Raw genomic sequence first — 21,732 nt, 5'->3', positions numbered from 1 at the left:
GGGCCACACATAGTAAGTGTCTGAGGCTAGTTTTGAACTCAGGTCTTCCTGACTCACCAGACCCTATCCTCCTCACCACCTAGCTGCCTTGGAAGAACTTGTATTCCACTGAAATGAGGTCAGAGAACCAGAGTCCCCTCCTTGTCAGGCTGAAGAACTACAACTGGACTTGAGTGGTTAATTTTGAGTCTTCAAAACTAAAAACTGTGTACCTGGAGCAAAGAAATCATTTCCCCAGAATTGTTGCTAGACAGATGTGTATAACTGAGGGAATATGTGTGGTATGAGTTGCACAGGAGTTCCTAATGTCTATTTTCACCTGGCTTCCCAGGGGCAGCTAGGTGGTGAAGTCCACAGAGCACCAGGCCTGGAATCAAGAAGATCTGAGTTCAAATTCAGCCTCACCCTGGGCAAGTCACTTAACCCTATTTGCCTCGATTTCCTTATCTATAAAATGGGCTGGAAAAGGAAATGACAAACCACTCTAGTATCTTAGCCAAGAAAACCCCAACAACAAGGTTTTCCAGGGACTCATCTCAGAGAGTAGACCCAAACTGTAAGTTCCCTGAGGGCAGGGACCAAGTCTATTCTATACTGCAAAGCTTCCCTGCCTCAACCCCACTCCCTAGCTCTATCATATTGATACATATACGGAGAGTGGAGGACTCAATATATAGCTAGAAGCATACCTATTTTACAAGATTTACAATTTGGGGATGGGAATAATAGCCACAGGATTATTATTAAGAAAAAACAAACAATGCTTTGAACCCACAGCAAAAGTTGTTCTCTGCTATCAACATCAATAGATAGCACTTGCCAAGTGTGATGGCACATGTAGTAATCCCTGCTACCTGGAAGGCTGAGATTGACCCATTTCTTCAATGGGCTAAGTCTACTGGCTGTTTGCACTAAATCAGGAATCAATATGACAAGCCTCCAGGAACAGGGAACCATTAGGTTGCCAAAAACGGGGCAAACTAGCTGCAGTCAGAAGGCAATATGTAGTGGGATCAGATCTGTGAGTAGCCCTCGCAATTCCAGCCTAATTGAGATGAAGCCTTTAGTTTGGGGTTGCTTTTTTTTTTTAATGCTATCACTTTTATAACACTTTACATATATTATTTCATTTGAACCTCATTGAACAACCCTGAGAGATAGATACCATTATTATCCCATTTTATAAATGCAGAACCTGAGGCTGAGAGATATTAAGTGACTTGATTGAATCAGAGACCTTGTTAAATGTCTATAGTTTTTGTTAGTCCTTCAATCTCAAAGAGGACCAAGGACATCAGGAGGGTGATGTCTTGACTTGCAAGTGAATTGGATTTAAGTGAGGCAGGGCTGTGTAAAGTCATCAGCCTCACTTTCTCCTCTGGAGTTACAGGCATCCTGTGGGCAAGACATAGGTCAAGACGACTAGCAATGGCCCCTGAGTAAGTGTCTGAGGCAGGATTTGAATGTAAGGGCAGCACTTTACTACTATGCCACCTAACTGCCTAAAGGTTTGGGAAATGACTCTTTCAATGAAGATAGCGATCAGCAGCAGGTCAGTGGAAGTATGTCAAATGTTCTTTGTTTTTTTTACATTGCAAGTTGAAATGAGGAGAGGAGCAAGGATATACCACTTCTAAGATACCACTGCAGATTGCCAAGATCACAGAATCTCAGAATCAGAATGGTCTTCAGAAACCATCTGATACATACTATCTCTGAAACATAAATCTAACTTCAATATCCCCAACAGTCTGTCCCTTTGTTTAATCACTTCCAGCTATACAGCCCATTGAGGGACAGGTCTAATTATTAGGAAAGGCTTACTAATATTCATAAAAGTCTGTCTCCTTGAAACTGAAATTACTGTCTGTTGATCCTAGTTCCACTCTTTGGTAATCCTTAAAAAAGGACATGGCACCCTTATCAGCGGGATGGCTGATGACACTCCAGGAGAACGATCCTATGAACTTAGAGCTCCCAGAAGTAGAGGAAATAAATTGTAGATGTGCAAGGGGACAGATAGGTTAGGAGGAGGTAACAAACATGTGTTTATCTCTGCCCCTAACTTTGGCTACTTTGTCCATTTCATATGGCATCATCTCATTTGGCAAGTGTGCTGTACAGGTTGTCAATCCTTGAGCAGTAGAAACAGCCTATTTTAACATTTTGAAAAGCCATGTGGATGAGGTAGAGAGAACTGGGAGAATAAAAAGATAGACAATTTAAAAAAAAATTAAAAAGATGTCTATTCACCAAACCCTTATAACTAAAGACCTTGATGACCTCCCTCTCCCAACTATCTGAGAGCTTCAATGACTTTTTTTTTAATGATAATGACTTTTTTTTTAATGATCAGTGCAATGATTTTTGAATACTGCTTCTAACTAAAGGTAAATTTATTGAGAGAAAAAAAGAAGGCATCAATTCAAACTTCCCTGGATACCTTTTTACTAAGAGACCTGGGGCATTCCCCCCTAAAACCCTTCTAAATTTTAATAAGGTAAGCAAAATCATTGTTACTTCAATATTTAATTAATACTTATTCAATCTAGCATGTTCATTTTAGCTCAGTCAAATATGATACAGTATAATTTTATTTTTAGATGAACTTTATAGTACATTGGAGACTTCTGTTTCATCAAGGTGGACAGAAACACATTTATACCCACTTTTTATTAAGGAGTCAATGCATTGCAGTGAAGAAGGCATTGGGCTGGAGGACAGGTGGTCTGCTCTGCCCCTTATTCACTGGGTGATGTCAGGCAAGTTACTTCATGACTCCAGATCTCATCTGTAAAATAAGAGAGTCTAACTAAAATGGGTTTGTTTGATTTAAAATAAACAAAGAGAACAGACTGCCAAGAGTTATTACCAGAGAGGCTTGTCAGACAAGCATCAACCAAGGCACCAAGACCAAGCCAACTTAGGCATGTTGCCATCTCTTCTTCTGCTATCCACCTCTTCCCATAAGGAACAGTGATCCTCTGATGCAGACCTCCAGAGACAGTCTTTCCTGATGGGATGAAAAGGATGGAGGTAGATAGAGAAGCAAATCTACTCAACTTTGATAGCCATTAGAATGTTAGCTCCCTGAGGGTAGGGACTGATTTTTTGCATTTCTCTGTATCTCTACTCCTTTAGCACTGTGCCCTTTACACAGAAAGTATTTAATAGATGCTTATTGACTGACTGGGATTGTTGTTGTCATTTAGATATGTCCAACTCTTCATGATCCCATTTGGGGCTTTCTTGACAAAGATTCTAGAGATGTTTGCCATTTCCTTTTCCAGCTCCTTTTACAGATGAGGACACTGAGGCAAACAGGGTTAAGTGACTTGCTCAGGGTTACCCAGCTAGTGTCTGAGGCCAGATTTGAACTCAGGAAGATGAGTCTTTTTGACTTCAGTTCTGGCACTCTATCCACTCTGCCACCTAACTGCCCAGACTGGAGTTAAGCCATCTGTATTAAAGAGTCAGTCAATTCTCACCTCTGTCCATTATGTCTAGCTACCTTCCCCCTAATCCCCACCCCACTCCACCCCAACTTTGGCACCACCAATATACCTCTTTTAACCTCATGCCCAGGAAATAATAAATAAATCAATATTACAACCACATTTGGATTGTGGGAGGATACGTGGCCCACTTGATAGAGTGCTCAGCTTAGAGTCAAGAAGACCTGAGTTCAAATCTGGCTTCAGACACTTACTAGCTGTGTGACCTTGGCAAGTTATTTAACCTTTGTCTTGCCTCAGTTTCCCCAACTGTAAAATGAAGATAATAATATCACCTACGTCCCATGGTTTTTGTGAGGATCAAATGATAATATTGTAAAGCACTTAGAATGGTGTCTGGCACATAGTAGCCATCTAATAAATGCTTTTTTCTTTCGTTCTCTCCTATGGAATTCTTAATGTTGATCACTTTCAGAAGGACAGGGGAGGATCTATGATCTTGGACCAGGAAAAAAAAATAAATCTTTATTTTCACTAACCTTTGGTTTCCTTTGTAATCCTATTTAAGGATTTACAAACATTTTTCTGAGAAAAAGTCCTTAGGTTTCACTAGACTGCCAAAGGTATTCATGACAGAAAAAAAGTTAACACCAAGGTTAGAACAAAGTTCTCTTCCTTAGCCATTAATCTACATGTGTGTTGAGTGGTTCTCAAAGTGTGATCCAGAGACCCCTGGGAATTATCAAAACCCCTGTAGAGAGTCTGAGAAATCAAAGCTATTTTCATAATAATATTAAGGCATTTGGATTTCTTATAGGATAGATATCTATAGACATGATAACAAACAAAAGCTCTTTGGCATCCAAAATAATTCTTTTTTTTTTAAACTTTTTGGTGAGGCAATCGGGGTTAAGGGACTTGCTCAGGGTCACACAGCTAGTAAGTGTCAAGTGTCTGAGGCTAGATTTGAATTTGGGTCCTCCTGACTCCAAGGCCAGAGCTCTATTCACTGCATCACTGAGCTGCCTCAAAGGTGGGAATTATTATATTTTTTCCTAGGGATATTTGCAACAAGATAGGATTTCAAGCTGGAAGGTATCATAGATATTAAGTCCAGCTCCCTCAGTTTACAAGTGAAAAAAGTGAGAAACTGACAAGGGGAAATGACTTGCCTATGCTCGCAGAGTTAAAAAGAGCTAGGATATGACCCCAAGCCCTCTGAGTCTGAGTTCACTGTTCTACCTGTTATAATGAAAATCAGAGCCTGTCCATAATTCTCATTTATGCTTATTGCTCATTAATGATTTGTGGATGAAGTTTTCCAAAAATTAACAAATTAAAACAGATTCTCCTTTGTTGAAGGGGTTAGGTACTGTTCGGTTGATAGCCTCTGGGGAGATGGTAAACATGTGATGTAGTGGGAAAAGGAGTAGACTAGAAGGCAAAACATCCAAATTTTCATCCTGTGCTCAACAGCAACTTGCTGTGTGACGCTGGGAAAGTTAAATCATTTTCTCTGTGCCTCAGTTTCCTCATCTACAAAATGAAGAGGTTGGATTATACTACTATCTTTCAGGTCCCTTCCAACTCTGAGACTCTATGACTATTCTGTGATCTTTCAAGACTTTTTAGATCTTTTAAAAGTTCAAGGCCACCCTGAGATTCATTCACAGTGTTTGAATTCTCAGAATTTGCCACATGTTCAAACTTATGTGGGTTCCAAGATACAGTGCACAGAGTGGGAAATGACTAAGTAATCTTTTCTTTTCAGGAAGAAAAGAGAGTCTATTTCAGAGTCTGGTATATAGGCGATAACATAATAATGGCCTTCAGATTTCTCCTGCTGTAAGAGGAATGCTTTGTTTCCAATTGACTACTGTACTTGTCACCTTATAAAACACATGACCCATAGCCATCTGGCCAGCAGAAATCACAGCAGCATTAGATCCCCATTACATCATACTCTGGGACCCAGATAAAACTGTTCATACTTTGAAGTAAAACTATGTCTCTATTCACATACATTTCTGTTGGAGGAAATGTAAGTGTTCTATCTCTATGTTAGGGCGAAAGATGAAGATCAATAATGTCCACAACAGGGAATAGCAATTAGGAAATTCATTAACTGTGCTTCTATGTATGCTTTAGTTCTGGAGGATGATTGGTGTTTGTCATCTACATTTATCAGATGTCTCACCACCTCAAAATATGTGTTAAGCCAGGCCTCCTGCTAGGCCAAGGCTATAAAATGTGAGACTCGTGACATTCAAATATACTTGTAAAAAACAAATTGCTTTTATTTACTAAAGACCTCTGGTCAGGGTTCAACTACTTAAGTAGTTAGAGTGATGACAGAAATGCAAAGGGATATATAATTCATCACTTTAATTATTGTCCTTGTGGCTATTAGTAATTTCACCATTAGCCATGACACATGTATGTATATATCTAAAACAGTCATTCCTCCCAGAATGAAAAGTAAGTAATAAACCAGAAAACAAATTGAATAATGTTTTCCCTCCTTTTTAGTATTTTTTTTCATTATTTTTATTTTGAAAGAAGGTGAGAGGAAAGAGGTAAGAAGAGGAAGATAAAAATCATGACTGCCTTTTTTTTTTCAATTGGAGTGCTTAGGTTCTCACCTAGAACTTAACTAATTCAACAAACAGTGAACTACTCTATACTATTAATCAACATGTATCTATTGAGTACCTATATATGACAAGAACTTTCATAAGTGCTGGGGATACAAAGATAAAAATGAGACAGACTCTAAACTCAAGGACTTCAGATGCTGAGGGGAGAGAAAACATATAAATGTAAACATATACATAATGAATACAAAATAGTTTTGTGGGGAGCACACAGTAGCTAAGAGGATCAGGAAAGGGTTAGAAGTGACATGCTCAGATTGCACTTTAAAAAAAAAAATTACTTGGAATCTACCAAAGCACACAAAATACATTTATAGATTCAATTATAAAGTGGTCTTTAAGGAAATAAAGAGCAACTTAAATAGCTTAAGGAATATTCATTGTTTGTGGCTGGGCAATGCCAATATAATAAAAATAACAATACTAACAAAGATATGCCATCAAACTATCAAACAGATACTTAATGGAACTTAAAATAATAAACTTATCTGGAGAAACAAAAAATCTAAAATGTTAAGGGAAACAAAAAAAAGAAGGGATGAAGGGGTCATGGAAGTGGTTTTTTTTTTCAATCTTTTTGGTTTCTCTAGAAATATAAAAATACATACTTCTCCAGACTAAAATTTCTCCAGACTAAAACCCTTCTCAGACTTTTCCCTATAGGAAAGTGGAGAAAAACAAGGCTAGAGACTTCTTTTAAAATGGCAGAAGGGTTATAACCAAACTTAAATTCTAGCTAGACAAGACCATTGACTCCCCACCTAGAAACAAAGAAGATGCTCATTGATTGGGGAATGGCTAAACAAATTGTAGTACACCTATATCATAATGTATGACATAATATAATATTAATATTACCGTGCTGTAAGAAATAGTGAATATGATGAATACAGGGAAGCATGGAAAGACTAGCATGAAATGACCAAGAACCCAATATATATAATAACTGCAACAATGTAAAAAGAAAGAACGGCCACAAGACAATCAAAAGTGAATGTTGCAAAATTACAAAGAACAAGCATGATCCCAAAGAAGAGCTATGAGAAGACCTTCCCCCTCTACCCCAATGCTGTTGCAGAAGTAGAGGTTCCATGACTTTTGGCCTATTGATAAGTTTTGCTGATTTTTTCCTCCTCTTCTTTCTCTTCTTTTCTAAAAATAATATTATTTGTTATATCGGATAGCTTTCTGGAAGAACAGTACAGAGGATAGTGGAAGAAATTCTAGTGACATAAAAAAACAAAAGATATCAATAATATTTTATGTTTCAAAAACATCATTGTAAAAGCTGTATAAATTGGAACTGGAAGAAGCTTGACATGGAGATCAAATCAAAAGGCTAGTGCAATAGTTCAGGAGAAAAGTGAGAAGGGCCTGAACTAGAATAGTGGCTATATAAGTGATGAGAATGCAATGTGTACCGAAGATGTTGTGAAGATAGAAATGATAAGATTCAGCAAGTGACTACATATGTTTTGTGAATGAGAGCAAGAGTGAGGAGTTAAAGATGACATCATGGTTGCAAACCAGCATAAGTTGAAGCGTAGTGGTGCCCTTGGCAATAATAGGGAAGTTATGATGTTGAGTTTGAGATACTTAAGGGAAAGTGAGTTTTTAATGTTCATAAACATTTCATGATAAGGGACTGGAGTTCCAGAAAGAGACTAAAACTCGATATATAGACCTGGGAGGTGTCTCCATAGAGATGATGATTGAACCCATGGGAGCTGTTGAGATCACCAATTTAGAGACTATAGAGAGAAAAAGAAAGGGGGTCTGGTACAATGGACTGGGAGACACCCACTGGTTTCAAGCGGGCATAATATGGATTTTGAAAGAGCAAAGGAGAATGAGAAAGACATGGAGGAGGAGTATCAAGAGAAAACAATGTCATGGAAATCCAAAGAGGAGAGCTAATCTTGGAGGAGAGGGTGGATAATAGTGTCAAATGCTGTAAAGAGGTCAAGAAGAATTGACAAAAGGTGGATTTGATCATTTTGGAGACAGCAGTTTCAATTGAGTGACAAGGTCAGAAACTAGATTGAAGAAGGTTTACAAGAGAGTAAGAAAAGAAAGTAGAAGGACTGAATTGCAGATAGCTTTTTAAATAGTTTGGCTAAGAAAAGGAGGAGAAAAATGGCACAATAGCTAGTATGGGTGGTGTTTTTTATTTTTTGTTTTGTTTTGTTTTGGTCTTTTTGTTTTTAGGATGGAGAAGATGTGGACGTGTGTATAGATGATGAAAGGAACCAGTAGATAGTGGAACAAAAATCAATGATTATCAAGCTAGATCAAAGTAGGGGTAATCTGCTGTAGATGGTAGTAGGAGATGGAATCAAAGATGCATGTAAAGAAGGTGGTTGGGCTTAGACAAGAGTCACAGGGAGGTCTCTCATGGTACAGTGGAAAGAGTGCTTGGTTTGGAGTCAGATGACTGGGTTTTGAATCCCAGTTTTACCACTTACAGTAATATCTGCATGACCCTGGGTAAGTCACTCAATCTGTGGCTCTGTTTCCTCATATGTAAAATAAAGAGTTCAGACGAAGACATCCAAGGTCCACTCCAACTCTGTATCTAAGATGTTGTGATTCTTTTCATTAGAAACTGACTTAATGGAGAAAAGACTGGAGGTTTATGGCAAGGGTTTATGAGGTGAGGAGGGGGGAAGAAGAAGAAACACAAAGCAAATGGCATTGATTTTTTTTTTAAGTAAAGTAAGAGGCAAAGACCTTAGCTGAGAGGATGGGAGATGGGATGCTGTGGGAGGTTTAAGGAGAATAGAGATTTGAAACAGCCATTGTGGAAAGTGGCAAAGAGAATCCATTAGGGAGAAATAAAAGGATTGCCTTATTGCAGTGAGGGCCCAGTTGAGTCATATCAGTTTAGAGTGGACCCAGTCATTGTGGGTCCCAGCTACATTCACCAGCACATGAGTTGGAAGAGAGGAACAGCACGATAGGAATAATTTAGGGCTGGGGTTTGGCAAGGTATTCCAGAGTGTAGGGTAGTGTAGAATTTGACTGGTTCATTAAGGGGTCAAGATCGTGAAGGGAGGAGAATATAGCCAGAGCAGAGTTCATGGTCCAGAAAAGTACAGAGTATTTAGTGGAAAGATTGCAGGTCACAGTGAGGATGAATAAATTTAAAAGAAATAAGGCATAAGGAAAGATGGAATGATAAGGTATTGTGATCAGATAAAGGAATTTCAGAGTTCTTGCTCATAGAATTAGAATACTTACAGGTGATGGCAAAATCAATAATGTGACTATCTCTAAATGTAGTTGAGGTGGAGTGGAAGAATAAGGAGGTCACAGGAGTTCAGCAGATTGAAGAACTAGGAGGTTAGGGTATTTGAGAGGATATATGTATGATTCAGGAAGTCACCTGGTATGAAGGCAAGAGCTGGGCTACAAAAGAAGACTGTGTCAGACACTGAACTCCTTGAGAAAAAATGGAGACTATCCTGGGGTGGGGGTGGAGGTGGGGGGGGTCAATAGATAATCCACCAGGATCTGATTTGGTTGACAAATTTGGATTGAATTTTGTAGAAGACACAACAGATTTATGTGAGAAGGAAAAGGAGGAAAGAAGGGTCATTAAGAGGGGAAGATGGCAAGGGTTAATGTTAGTGGGCCCAGCAGACAGGTGAAAATGTTTGTCATTTTCTCCACCAAGCCATTTTGTCTATTCAAAGCATGGCTGTGTGAATATTTTGGCCTCAGAAACCCTAAACTGTTGACTAAGAAGGGCTGGAGTCTGTATCTGTGGGGGGCAGTACCTATTTAGATGAAATCACAGACCCTTGCAAAAACAACTTGTGTGACTACACTGAAGAATGCTTCATTTATATAAGTTTTGATTTAGTTGGCAGCATACTTTGGCTCATTCTTTCAACACAGATGCTTAGAGTACTTTAGCTTGAAAACATTTAAATGGACTTTAAATTGGGTGGCACATTTCTGAATCACACAATTTAGCATTTGATTATGTAGTCTTATGCTGCTTCTTATGTGTACTCTTATTGCTACTCTCAGATTTTAACCTCATTAAGAGCAAAAACTGTGTCCATTTTATTTCCCACATCCCCTTAGCACTGGGCTGAGACCGTAAGCAGCATGGTATACTTAAAAGAAGTGAGGAGATCTAGGTTCCAGTTCTGACTTGGCCACTAATTATATATATTCTCTCTGGGCCTCAGTTTCTTCATCCTTAAAAGGGGATAAAATATCCGCAGATTAGATGAGAGGCATCAGAGTGCTTTACAGACAGCTAGGTGATACAGTGGGTGGAGGCCTGGGCCTGGTGTCAGGAAGACTCCTCTTCCTGAGTTCAAATCTGCCCTTAGACACTTACTATCTGTGTGACCTTGTTTGCCTCAGTTTCCTCATCTATAAAATGAACTAGAGAAGGAAATGGCAAACCACTCAGTATCTTTGCCAAGAAAACTCCAAATGAGGTTACGAAGAGTCAGACACAACTAAAACGACTTAACAACAACATCAAAGTGCTTTGCAAAGGAGAAAAATTTAAGAAAGTGCTCCAGAAATCCTGGTTGATTGCACAAACCAAACACAGCGGTGTAAAGAATAGGCTAGGAACTATGCCCTACTTATTTCACTTTGCCACATGGAGGAGCTTGGTGATTCTCACTCATGGCATCAGACTGCATTCCTAACTCCGGGGATTTTCTCTACGATGCCCCAGACACATAATCATCCTAGTAATACACTACATACTAGGACTTTCAGAACTTCTCACATTAGAACTACTCTATGCCCCTGAAGCATCTCCCTTAGATTGACTCCATTTTAACGGAAAGTGGCCAGGCCAGTCATTTCCTGGCTCCACTCCAGACTCTTTGGGCTTTCCCCATAATGCCACAACTCCTTCGCTTCCCTTTCTACCACTTCCCTCCCCCTACCCTTTTTTAATTTAGCTTCCTTTATGTGTTATCTTTCCCCATTTGAATGTAAGTTCCGTGAGGGCAGAAACTGCTTTTTGCCTAGTATTTCTATCCTCAGCTCTCAGTTCAGTACAAGCACTTAATAAGTACATGTTGACAAAATGACTTGACTTCCCTGGACTTGATTTGATATAGGCATGCCTGGATGAAGAAAGTCCCTCTTGACCAGTGAGGAATTAGCACCTTCTCTATAAATGATAGGATTGCCTAGAACAGTGGGGTCAATAGAAAGGGGGCCAGTAATCCATACATAAGGATCCCTGTAGGCCCATATTGACTGTTTTAAAACGTAACATTACCTATGCTTCATTGTATCTTTATTTATTTTGTTAAATATTCCCCAGTTACATCTTAATCTGGTTCAGCTGCACTCCGGAGTGTTGTGTTCTGTGCTGCGCTGCGGCCTAGAGTGATGAGAATTTAAGTAACTCGCCCAGAGTCACAGAGCCAGTAAGTGTCTGGGGACAAAAATTATTCAACCTACAATAAGAGAGGCTGAGACAGAGCTCTGAGACAATGGTACTTTATTAAAGGATTCAAAGTCCCCTCTAATGAAGTGCACCTCAGATCTTCCTCACAATCTGAGATGCCCCCTCCCACCTGGGCCTTCTTTTTATAGGATTAGATATCTAGACAAATTAGTCACAAATTCAAACAGTCCTTCTTAGCCCTTTTTAAAGAAAATGAATTTAGGGTAAATCAAGGCAGACTCACCAATCTTGAGAAGACTCACCTCAGACTCAGAGAATTTGGGTGCAGACAGCAAGAGTCCAACCTTCCATGGGGGAGCCATCAGTGAAAATTGACTCAGTGTGCACTTCGTTTTTGGGTCCCTTGCAGGGGCTGGCCTAAAGAGGTTGGGGTCCACAAGTCACATTAACGGCTTGCCATTAATATGTGGATTAAAATTGTCCAACTTAGAATAAAAGAGACTGAGGCAGAGCTCTGAGCCAATGGCACTTCATTAAAGGGTCCACAGTCCCCACTAATGAAGTGGACCTCAGATCTTCCTCACAATCTGAGATGTCTCCTCCTTCCAGAGCCCTATTTTTATAGGGTTAGATGTCTAGACATTCAAGAACAGCTATACCATATACAGAATAATTCCACTGGTTGACATATGATGCATAGGCTAAGATAAGCAAACAATATATCAGCAGCAAAGCAAGGAATACCTCCACTGACTAGGTGGTCATAAGATGGTCATAAGATGGTCCCATAAGATGGTCACCTGCTCATGTTGGACAAGAGAGAATGGTCCAGAGGCATAAAAATAAAATTAGGGGACTTTCCATGTAGTTGAGTTACCTCTGTCACACTGAACTTGGTCCCCATGACAAGGAAAAACAAGGATGGAGGGCCTCTGGTTAGTTTCCTATGATTAAGCAAGTGATCTTACAATCTGCAGCTCACAGCTCTGGGGCCTGATATACAGAACTTATAATCACTACCCCTATGGAATCATATCAAATTGATCGATACTGATCAGAATAGAGTAGAGGTCTTCAATGAATCAATTTTCTCATGTCAGAGAGAGAACTTGAACTCATCTTTCTCTAATGATATAATTCACAATTACTAATACATATTAAAAGTTTGGAAGGAGCTTTACACACATGTCATTTGAGCTTAAGTTGTGAAGCTTCTGTTGTATTGAAGTTGTGAACCGTGTGAGCTAGGTACGACAGGTATTATTATCCCCACTTTACAAACAAGGAAACTGAGGCTCAGAGAGGTCCAGTGACATGCCCATGGCTACATAGCTAATAAGCATCAGAGTGAGGATTTGAACCCAGGCTTTCCCATCTCCACCTCCCATATTATGTTGCCTTTCTAATGTGTCAAGATCATTTTCTCTAAGTACTTAGAGAAATAAATTCAGCAAGGAACATGATTTTCATATTTTCCATCATGAAATGGACAAAAATAAAATTGCATAGTCCTAGTCCTTTTTGCTAACTAGAAAGGCAATTGGGAACCTTACACAAGTGGTATATCTATCACCTGCCCATTCTGTTCTTCTTTGGCATTATATGGTAGCTTTGAAAAGAGCACTTACCAGAAAGAAAAATTAGACAGGGCAAATAGAAAGAAGGTGGTCATGGTCATCCCCCCTGGGAAGATGGACTGTTTTAAAAAATAGCATAGTATGTGGAATCATAAGTTCTCTATACTTATCTACAAGTCTGATGCTTAAAGCTATTCTGTGTTGCCAAAAGATATCAAACTTCCAGCAATGTTCTACTTCAAATGGGGGAGCTTTCTCCCTACCCTCCACACTAATTCTGCTAATTAGAAAAAGAAGAAAAGATTTAATTACACTTTTTTTTTAAAGTCTGACCCCCTGCATCATTTCTGCTAAGAAAGAGGATGGAAAACATTTGGCAAGATTGCAGAATTTAATTCTGAAATTCTAAAGATATTCCCTTCCCAGCAGAATAATGTGGACTGCCAAAAATCAAAATTGTTTAGTTGGGCAGAACTGTATAGTTCTACAATTAGTTGTCTTTTTATAACAATGTATACAAGTAGGCAATTCAGAAAATACTCTCTGATGATAGTGATATAGTTAGATACATGATATTACATTAGATAGTAAGCTCTTTGAGGGCAGGGGCTATCTTTTGCCTCTTTTTGTATCCCGGACACTTAATCCAGTGCCTAACCCATAGTAGGTGCACAATAAATGTTTACTAATTGATATGGCATGACATTTTAAAAGATTGCAAGAAAGGGTGATTAGCAACAAAGGCTTGAAAAGCAATCAACCAACTTTTCAAAATAGCCATATATCTCCTTTACAGGGGGCTAAAGTGGTGTTACTTGCTCATGACTAACATGACCAGGACTTTTTAATGACTAGGAATTACATCTTTTAGGCTACAAGTGTGTAAGTTTTTATGGACTTCAGTATTAACTTGACCATAAAGGGCTCCTATAATTAAAAAGAGGAAGCTTGATGTAGTCAGTAACCGGAGGGCTGGGCTTGGAAGTTAGAAAACAGATTCAAATTCAACCTCTGGGTGCCCCTAGACAAGTCACTTAACTCTTATGTGCCTCAGACAATTTCCTAAAGCTTTCCTACTGAGGGCTGCAATCTACTTTGGTGAAGAGAGTTTTGAAGAGCTAGCAGGCCTCTCAAAATTACTGTATTATTATGCATAAGGGAATGGATCTCCTCCTGGCTTTAAGAAGTGCTTTAGCAGCAGCTTGGTGATGCAAGTGGGTAGAGCTTGGGTCTTGGAGTCAGGAGGACCTGAGTTCAAATGCAGCCTCAGACATTTGACACTTACTAGCTGTGTGACCCTGGACAAGTCATTTAACCCTGTTTGCCTCCCCCCCTCAAAAAAAAGTGCTTTAGATCTAGGCCACTGGACCCAGATGGCTCTGGAGGACAAAGTGAGGCTGGTGACCTTGCACAGCCCTCCCTCACTTAGATCAAAGTCAATTGAAAGTCATATCATCATCCCCCTGATGTCACCGTCCTCTTCAAGAACAAAGGACAAACCACAACAATTGATCTAGGCATAGATTATAGCCTTGCTTAGAGGCAGAGGGATGACTTTGGTGATTTCTCAAGGTCTTTATCAAGTCCTAGGATTCTAAATATCACATCGAATGCCTTTGGTTTTCATAACACAGAAACCCCCGTTAAATTCAGGGCAGTCAGTTCTCTAACTTCCAGTAGGTTATTTGTACATTTCTCTGCTATAGCCAAACAAGCCCAAAAGTTGCTGACAGGTGGGGCTGGAAAAGCTTTGGGATTCAACAGAGAAAGAGAGAAGGTATTGGAGGAAAGAAAGTCTATTTTTATGAAAGTTTGACTTTCAAAGCCAAAGCCAAAATAAAATTGTCTTCAATGGCCTATGGGGGTAGCAGGAAGCACTACGCATATTTCTCTTCTCCCTGTATTAATTTGGATAATGAAGACGTTTCCTGACTGCACCTGTGATTTCCCTGTGTAGAGCACTCAGGATAGGGACTTCCTCTCTGCAACTTAGATCTTAGAGAGTTGCCTGGGGTACTGAGAAGTTAAGTGACCAGGACATTTAGGACCCTGTGACCAAGGTCACACTGCCAGGAGACTTTGGAGGCAGGACTTGAAGCATGACATCTTGACTCCAAGGTCATCTCTCTAACTATTTCATCATGCTGCCTCTCAGTGAAGAGTTAACTATAGAAAAAAAATTTTTAATGGTAATTTTTATTTATTTTTTTGTTTTCGACATTTACTTCCACAAGATTTTGAGTTCCAAATTTTCACCCCATCTTGCCCCTCCCCCCACCCCAAGATAGCATGCATTCTAAATACCCCTTCCCCTAGTCTGCCTTCTTTTCTATCTCTTCCCCCCTTCTCTTATCTCCTTCCCCTTCAATTTTCGTGTAGGGCAGGATGGATTTCTGTACCCCATTTCCTATATTTCTTATTTCCCATATTTCTTATTTTCCAGTTGCATGTGAAAACATTTTTTTAAACATGTGTTTTTAAAACTTTGGGTTCCAAATTTTCTCCCTTCCTTCCTCCCCACCCACCCTCATTGATAAGGCAAGCAAATAAATATAGATTAAATATGTGCAGTTATGCAAAACACTTCCATAGTAGACATACTGTGAAAAACTGACTCTATTTCCCTTTATCCTATCCTGCCCACTCATTTATTCTATTCTTTCTTTTGACCCTGTCCCTCCTCAGAAGTATTTGCTTCTGATTACTCCCTTTCCCAGTCTGCCCTCCTCTCTATCATTCCCCCACTCTCTTGTCCCCTTCCCGTCCTATTTTCCTGTAGGGTAAGAGAGATTTCCACACCCAATTGAGTGTGTATGTTATTCCCTCCTTAAGTCAAATCCTATGAGAACAAGATTCACTCATTCCCTCTCACCTTTCCCCATTTCCCCTCTACTGTAAGAGCCTTTTCTTTTCTGGTTTTTTTTTTTTTTGGTGGGATAATTTACCCTGTTCTACCTCTCCCTTTCTCCTTCTCCTAGTATATTCCTCTCTCACCCTTTAATTGTATTCTCCAGAAATGACCCCTTCATTTTCAACTCACCCTCTGCCCTCTATCTATATATCTATATCAATTTATATGTACATATAATTTTTCCCTTCCAACTACCCTAATACTGACAAAGGTCTCATGAGTTATAAATATTATCTTTCCATGCAGGAATGTAAACAGTTCAACCTTAATAAGTCTCTTAGGATTTTCTCTTTCCTGTTTACCTCTTCATGTTCCATTTGAGTCTTGTATTTGAAAATCAAATTTTCTATTCAACTCTGGTCTTTTCATCAAGAATGCTTGGAAGTCCTCTATTTCACTGAAGGACCATTTTTTCCCCTACAGGATTATACTCAGTTTTGCTGGGTAGGTGATCCTTGATTGTAATCCTATCTCCTTTGCTCTCCGGAATATTATATTCCATGCCCTGCAGTCCCTTAATGTAGAAGCAGCTAAATCTTGTGTTATCCTGATTGGGTTTCCACAATACTTGAATTGTTTCTTTCCAGCTGCTTGTAATATTTTCTCCTTGACCTGGGAACTCTGGAATTTGGCTACAATATTTCTAGGAGTTTTCCTTTGGGGATCTCTTTCAGGAGGAGATCGGTGGATTCTTTCAATTTCTATTTTGCCCTCTGGTTCTAAAATATCAGGACAGTTTTCCTTGATAATTTCTTGAAAGATGATGTCTAGGCTCTTTTTTTGATCATGGCTTTCAGATAGTCCAATAATTTTTAAATTCTCTCTCCTGGATCTATTTTCCAGGTCAGTTGTTTTTCCAATGAGATATTTCACATTGTTTTCTAATTTTTCATTCTTTTGGATTTGTTTTACAGTGTCTTGATTTCTCATAAAGTCACTAGCTTCCAATTGCTCTACTCTAATTTTGAAGGAAGTATTTTCTTCAGTAATCTTTTGGACTTCCTTTTCCATTTGGCCAATTTTGCTTTTTAGGGCATTCTTCTCCTCATTGGCTTTTTGGACCTCTTTTGCCATTTGGGTTAGGCTATTTTTTAAGGTGTTATTTTCTTCAGTATTTTTTTGGGTCTCCTTTAGCAAAGCTGTTGACTTGTTTTTCATGATTTTCTTGCATCACTCTCAGTTCTTGCTCTACGTCTCTTACTTGCTTCTCAAAATCCCTTTTGAGCTCTCCCGAGGTCTGGGACTAATTCATATTTTTCTTAGAGGCTTTGGATGTGTGAGCTTTGGCTTTGTTGTCTTCTTCTGTTTGTATGTTTTGATCTTCTTTGTCACCGAAGTAAGATAATATAGTCTGACTCTTCTTGCACTGCTTACTCATGATCCCAGACAATTACTTGAGTTTTAAACTCTTTGTTAAGGTAAAAGTCTGCTTCTAATGTGAAGAGTGTACTGTCCCAAGCTTCAGGGATTAGTACAGCTGTTTTCAGAGATACTTCTAGAGACCTGTAAATTTTCATCTTTCAAGGTGGTATGATAAGGGGCGAGGTGTTGCCTCTCCACCACCACAACAAGCTTCACCCCACCAGCACTCCTCCTCGCCCCAGGACCACCCCTCAGAACTGTGACCCAGATTCAAGCACGAGCAAAGCAAGAGATTCCTGCCTCAGCATTGGCAAAGAGATCCCTGTAATCCCCCTCTGATCAGCCACTCGATTCCCCCTCAGTCTGTGGGCTGGAAGCTCAGGAAAAAGCTGCAGCCCTGGGCCACACTCGAGACTTGTGGCTGAGACCTAGCTCCTCTCTCACCGCAGTCACAGACTTTTCCCAGTGACCTTCTAAGTTGTCTTTGGTGTTCAGGGGTTGAGAAGTCTGGAAACCGCCACAGATGCCTGCGATTCAGTCCTCTGAGGCCTGCTCCAGGTTTGCTGCGGCCTGCACACCCATGCCAAACTGTGTTCCTCTCAGCCTGGTGCAATATACCTTTCCGATCAACCACCCAGGCTCTTTGGCTGGAAATTTGTTTCACTCTGTCTTTTTGTGGGTTCTGCTGCTTTAGAATTTGTTTAGAGCCATTTTTTTAGGTATTTGGAGGGCTTTGAGAGAGAGCTCAAGACAGTCACTGCTTTCCCTCCACCATCTTGGCTCCGCCTCTATAGAAAATTTTAATTTAAATAATAAGTCACTACAACTACAACACATACAACTACTTGTATGCAAGAAGGCAAAACAACTACCAAATTAATTGTCCTTCCTATTTATATCTAGCATGTCTTAATTAATCATTTGTTTCCCTTAAAGCTGTTTGGCCTGGATTAAGGCCATTAGTGGTGGTGAGTAGATGCTAATATAAATTTATTTTATGTCCTTTATTTTCTGGGAAAGACTCAGGTTTTGTCAATATTTTCATGATTTGACAAATAGAAGGAAAGCAAACAAACCATTGCCCATCACAATAGAAAAATAATGCTGGTATTTGCTCTTTTTTCTTGATACAGACATATATACCTGATGTATGAGGTATACATCTGGAGTAGCAGAAAAATTAAACCTATGTTTTTCACAGTTGAATTCTTGAAGCCCTCTTAATACAATATAAGAGTAATTTTGCATTCAGGTAAGTAATTAAATTGTAAAACCATCCCAACAGAGGGGAGGGAAGGCACTCCTATGGGATAAATACATCTTGTGTAAATATAAATTGATATGGATCAAAAAAGAAAAAAACAACCAACCATTACTTCAGAAAATGACCCTTCCGAACAATTATCGCCCTGTAAAGTTCCACATTTCCAGGACATCTCCAACCAGGCAATTAGACCTCATATCCGCTGACTCCCCACCTGAGAATGGACTTTTCCAGTGGAGCTACCCTTGGCTTTGTTCTGTTCTAGACTTCCAGGATTCCACTGAACTTCCATGACATCTCCACCCTCTCCTGTTTTCTGCTCCCCAGCTCTCCTTTGCATATTGTCTTCAGCCTTTAGAATATAAGCTCCATGAGGGCAGGGACTGTCTTACTTGCTTTTATTTGTATCCAGAGCAGGGGCATTAGAAACATAGTTTCCCATGATGGGTGGGTCATTCACCTGCTCTGATTTTATGTTTTGAAAAGCCTGCAGAAAATTACTCTTCTAATTTGGAGTCAGAAAACATACTGCTGTGGAGCAAACATCCTCAATGAAACATATGCTGAGAAGGCATGAAAGAAAGGGTTACTCCAAACAGTCACAATCTATACCACTAGCTACAATGCTTCAAAATTGTATAGCCTTAATTATTTGAAATTCTGAGCTAATGACTAGAACAGAAGTGCAGTTCTCTTATAGACCATTTTTAAAACTACCAAACAGACCTGTCTAATTAACCATGCCCTTGATATTTATTTTGAAGCAAACTGCATGTTTATTTATTGGTCTCAGCATGGCAAGAGGCATGCCAACTTCTATGGAATTCTGTAGAATTCTTGCAACACAGTTCCCTCCCACCCTTTTTGAACAGTGTTTTTTTCCTTGCCTTCTTTTTCCCCCAAATACTTTGAAAATGTTGAACTTTTTTTTTTTTTAAATAACATCCTGTTAGAAACAGAAACATGCAGGGAATATTTACTTGGTGCTGGGTCTGAAAAAGCAGAGAAGAGGCAAAAATGTAATTAAAAAAATTCCTCAGCACAGAAGAAAACGAAGAATGTCAATTAAATGTCTAATGGACACGGCAACATGAGAAAGCACCGTGTGTAAAGGGCCCAAATTCTCTCTGACAGATGGCACACAGTGCACACTGCTGGCGGGTTAATGCTCAGGGGCCTGTTTCTTCTCAAATACTGAAACAATAAAAATGCTTATTGATTTTAAAGAGCCCAGTAATTAAGTATGACATCCGGACTGATAGAGGCTTACCAAGGCAGAACAGCCAGGCTCTGCAGGGTCCTAAAATGCAAAGATATTTAACGGATTCAAATGTCATTTATAGTGGGTAGTACAAGCAGACAGTACTCCAACTTCAAGGAGTTGGTTTGAAGGTTTGGATTGCAGAAGTTTCACGTGCCATCTATAGAGCAAAAAGCTGCAATCTTGGAGACAAACAATTGAAATCTTTATGTTCACTTGCCTTGGGCAAGCAAGAAGAAGTATCTGTCAAAACCCGGATCTCCCTGTTAAGGCTGGAGTTGAGAAATGCACTCCAAATGCCTTCAAGTCAACATTAGCTATGACAGAAGCAAGACTATTATTTAACAGTAGTTTCAAACGTCAAAAACAAACTGTGCCTGGCATTTTGACAAGAGACTCTCGAAAGAGAACCACTTTTTCAGCACTTGTGTAACCGTGGGAGAGAACTACACAATTAATATCCCTGAGGTCTCGTAATAGGCTTCCCAGACCACAAGGTAGTGTTATTCGAAGACACATGTAACACACAAGCTACTAGAAGGCATGAGCAATTTAATTCATCTAGTATGTATTAAGCACTCGCTGTGTTTTGGGAGACCACCATGCTAGGCACGAGGGGAGGTACAAAGATGAATAAGACTTGGGCCCAGTCTTCGTGATGTTTCCAATCTAGTGGAGGAAAAAATGCACTTTTATATTTTACTACGCTGTAAAATAGAACATGTAGATGTTCTACTTTTGTAGATGATTTTTGTAGATGATTTTATTCATCTAACATTATGTAACTATTACCTGAGGTATGGAAGCAGAGGAGACATACAATACCTGGGCCTCTTGTCCCTTCTCTGTCCTGGCTCCCTTTGTTATCTCATCTATTTTTATCTTCAGATATCATGTCTAGCAGCTTGTTCTTTCAAAAGAGAACTGGACTTGGAATCCTTAGAGACCTGGTTTCAAATCCTGGCTCTCATGCTTAGTAATATAACCTTGGTAAAGTCAATTGACCGTTCCTTCATCCAAAAAACTGACGATGACAATTCAGGCCTGCATTTGTTTGTCTACCTCACAGTGATGCTGTGAGGAAAGTCATCAGGTAGTCAGCAAACATTTGTTAAGTGTTAACTATGGTCCCTGCACTGTGCTAAGTGCTGAGATTACAAAGAAAGGTTAAAAAAATGGTCTTGGCCTCGAGGAGCTCACGTTCTAATGGAAAAGACAACATGCAAGTAACTAAGTATATAGGAAATAGAGATGGTGAAATTGGAAGGTAATCTCAGGGGGAGGTACTAGCCGTGGGAGAAACTGGGAAGGCCTCCTGCAGAAGACAGAATGGGAAGTTGGGAAGCAGAACGTGCTTTTAAAAAGTAAAATAACATATAACTGTTAGTTGCTGTTACTATGCAAAAGATTCCCAGATAAGTATCCAGTTCTTTGATTTCATTTATGCTCAGCCTCTCCCCATCCTCTTGTTTCCCACTGCCTGCTAGATATCTCTATCAGGATGTCCTCCAGTACCTCAACCTCAACATGCTTAAAACTGAACTCATCATGTTCTTCTCTCAAACTGTCCCTCGTCATATACCTATACTTCCCCTAATGGTTACACCACGTCTTCATCTACCAGACATGTAACCTTGGAGTTATCTTTGACACTTTCTTCTTTCTCACTTGACACATAAAAACACTTGCTAATTCCTATTGTTTTAGCCTCTAAAGTAGCTTTGAAATCTAGTTCATCCTCTCAACTTAGACCCAAACTTCCCTAGTTCTAGTTGTTACCAAGTCTATTACCTTGATTATTATAGCAGACCTTTTGCTTCAGTATGTCATCTCTCCAATCCATCCTCCAGCTT

The 21,732-nt window shown here is 39.5% G+C and overlaps 1 protein-coding gene across 2 annotated transcripts in view; it reads right to left on the bottom strand.

Annotated features, from left to right (window-relative positions):
• Positions 1 to 2,642: 2,642 nt before the first annotated feature.
• Positions 2,643 to 21,732, bottom strand: part of INSIG2 (insulin induced gene 2) — a 61,561-nt gene continuing 42,471 nt past the window's right edge. Inside the window, exons 7-9 of one of the 2 annotated variants that reach the window (XR_003568494.1) lie at positions 11,807 to 11,921; positions 2,873 to 3,013; positions 2,643 to 2,791 (exon numbers count right to left, since the gene is read on the bottom strand). The gene's annotated coding sequence lies outside the window, so the exon portion shown is untranslated. The remainder of the gene's footprint in view (positions 2,792 to 2,872; positions 3,014 to 11,806; positions 11,922 to 21,732) is intronic. The other variant, XR_003568493.1, reaches the window with a different exon arrangement.

The sequence above is a fragment of the Vombatus ursinus genome, unplaced genomic scaffold, assembly GCF_900497805.2.
Source record: "Vombatus ursinus unplaced genomic scaffold, bare-nosed wombat genome assembly UNPS02010548.1, whole genome shotgun sequence".
In the NCBI taxonomy this organism is placed as follows: Eukaryota; Metazoa; Chordata; class Mammalia; order Diprotodontia; family Vombatidae; genus Vombatus; species Vombatus ursinus.
Note: the sequence above shows the minus strand (reverse complement) of the source record. Positions and strands in the feature narration are given on the sequence as shown.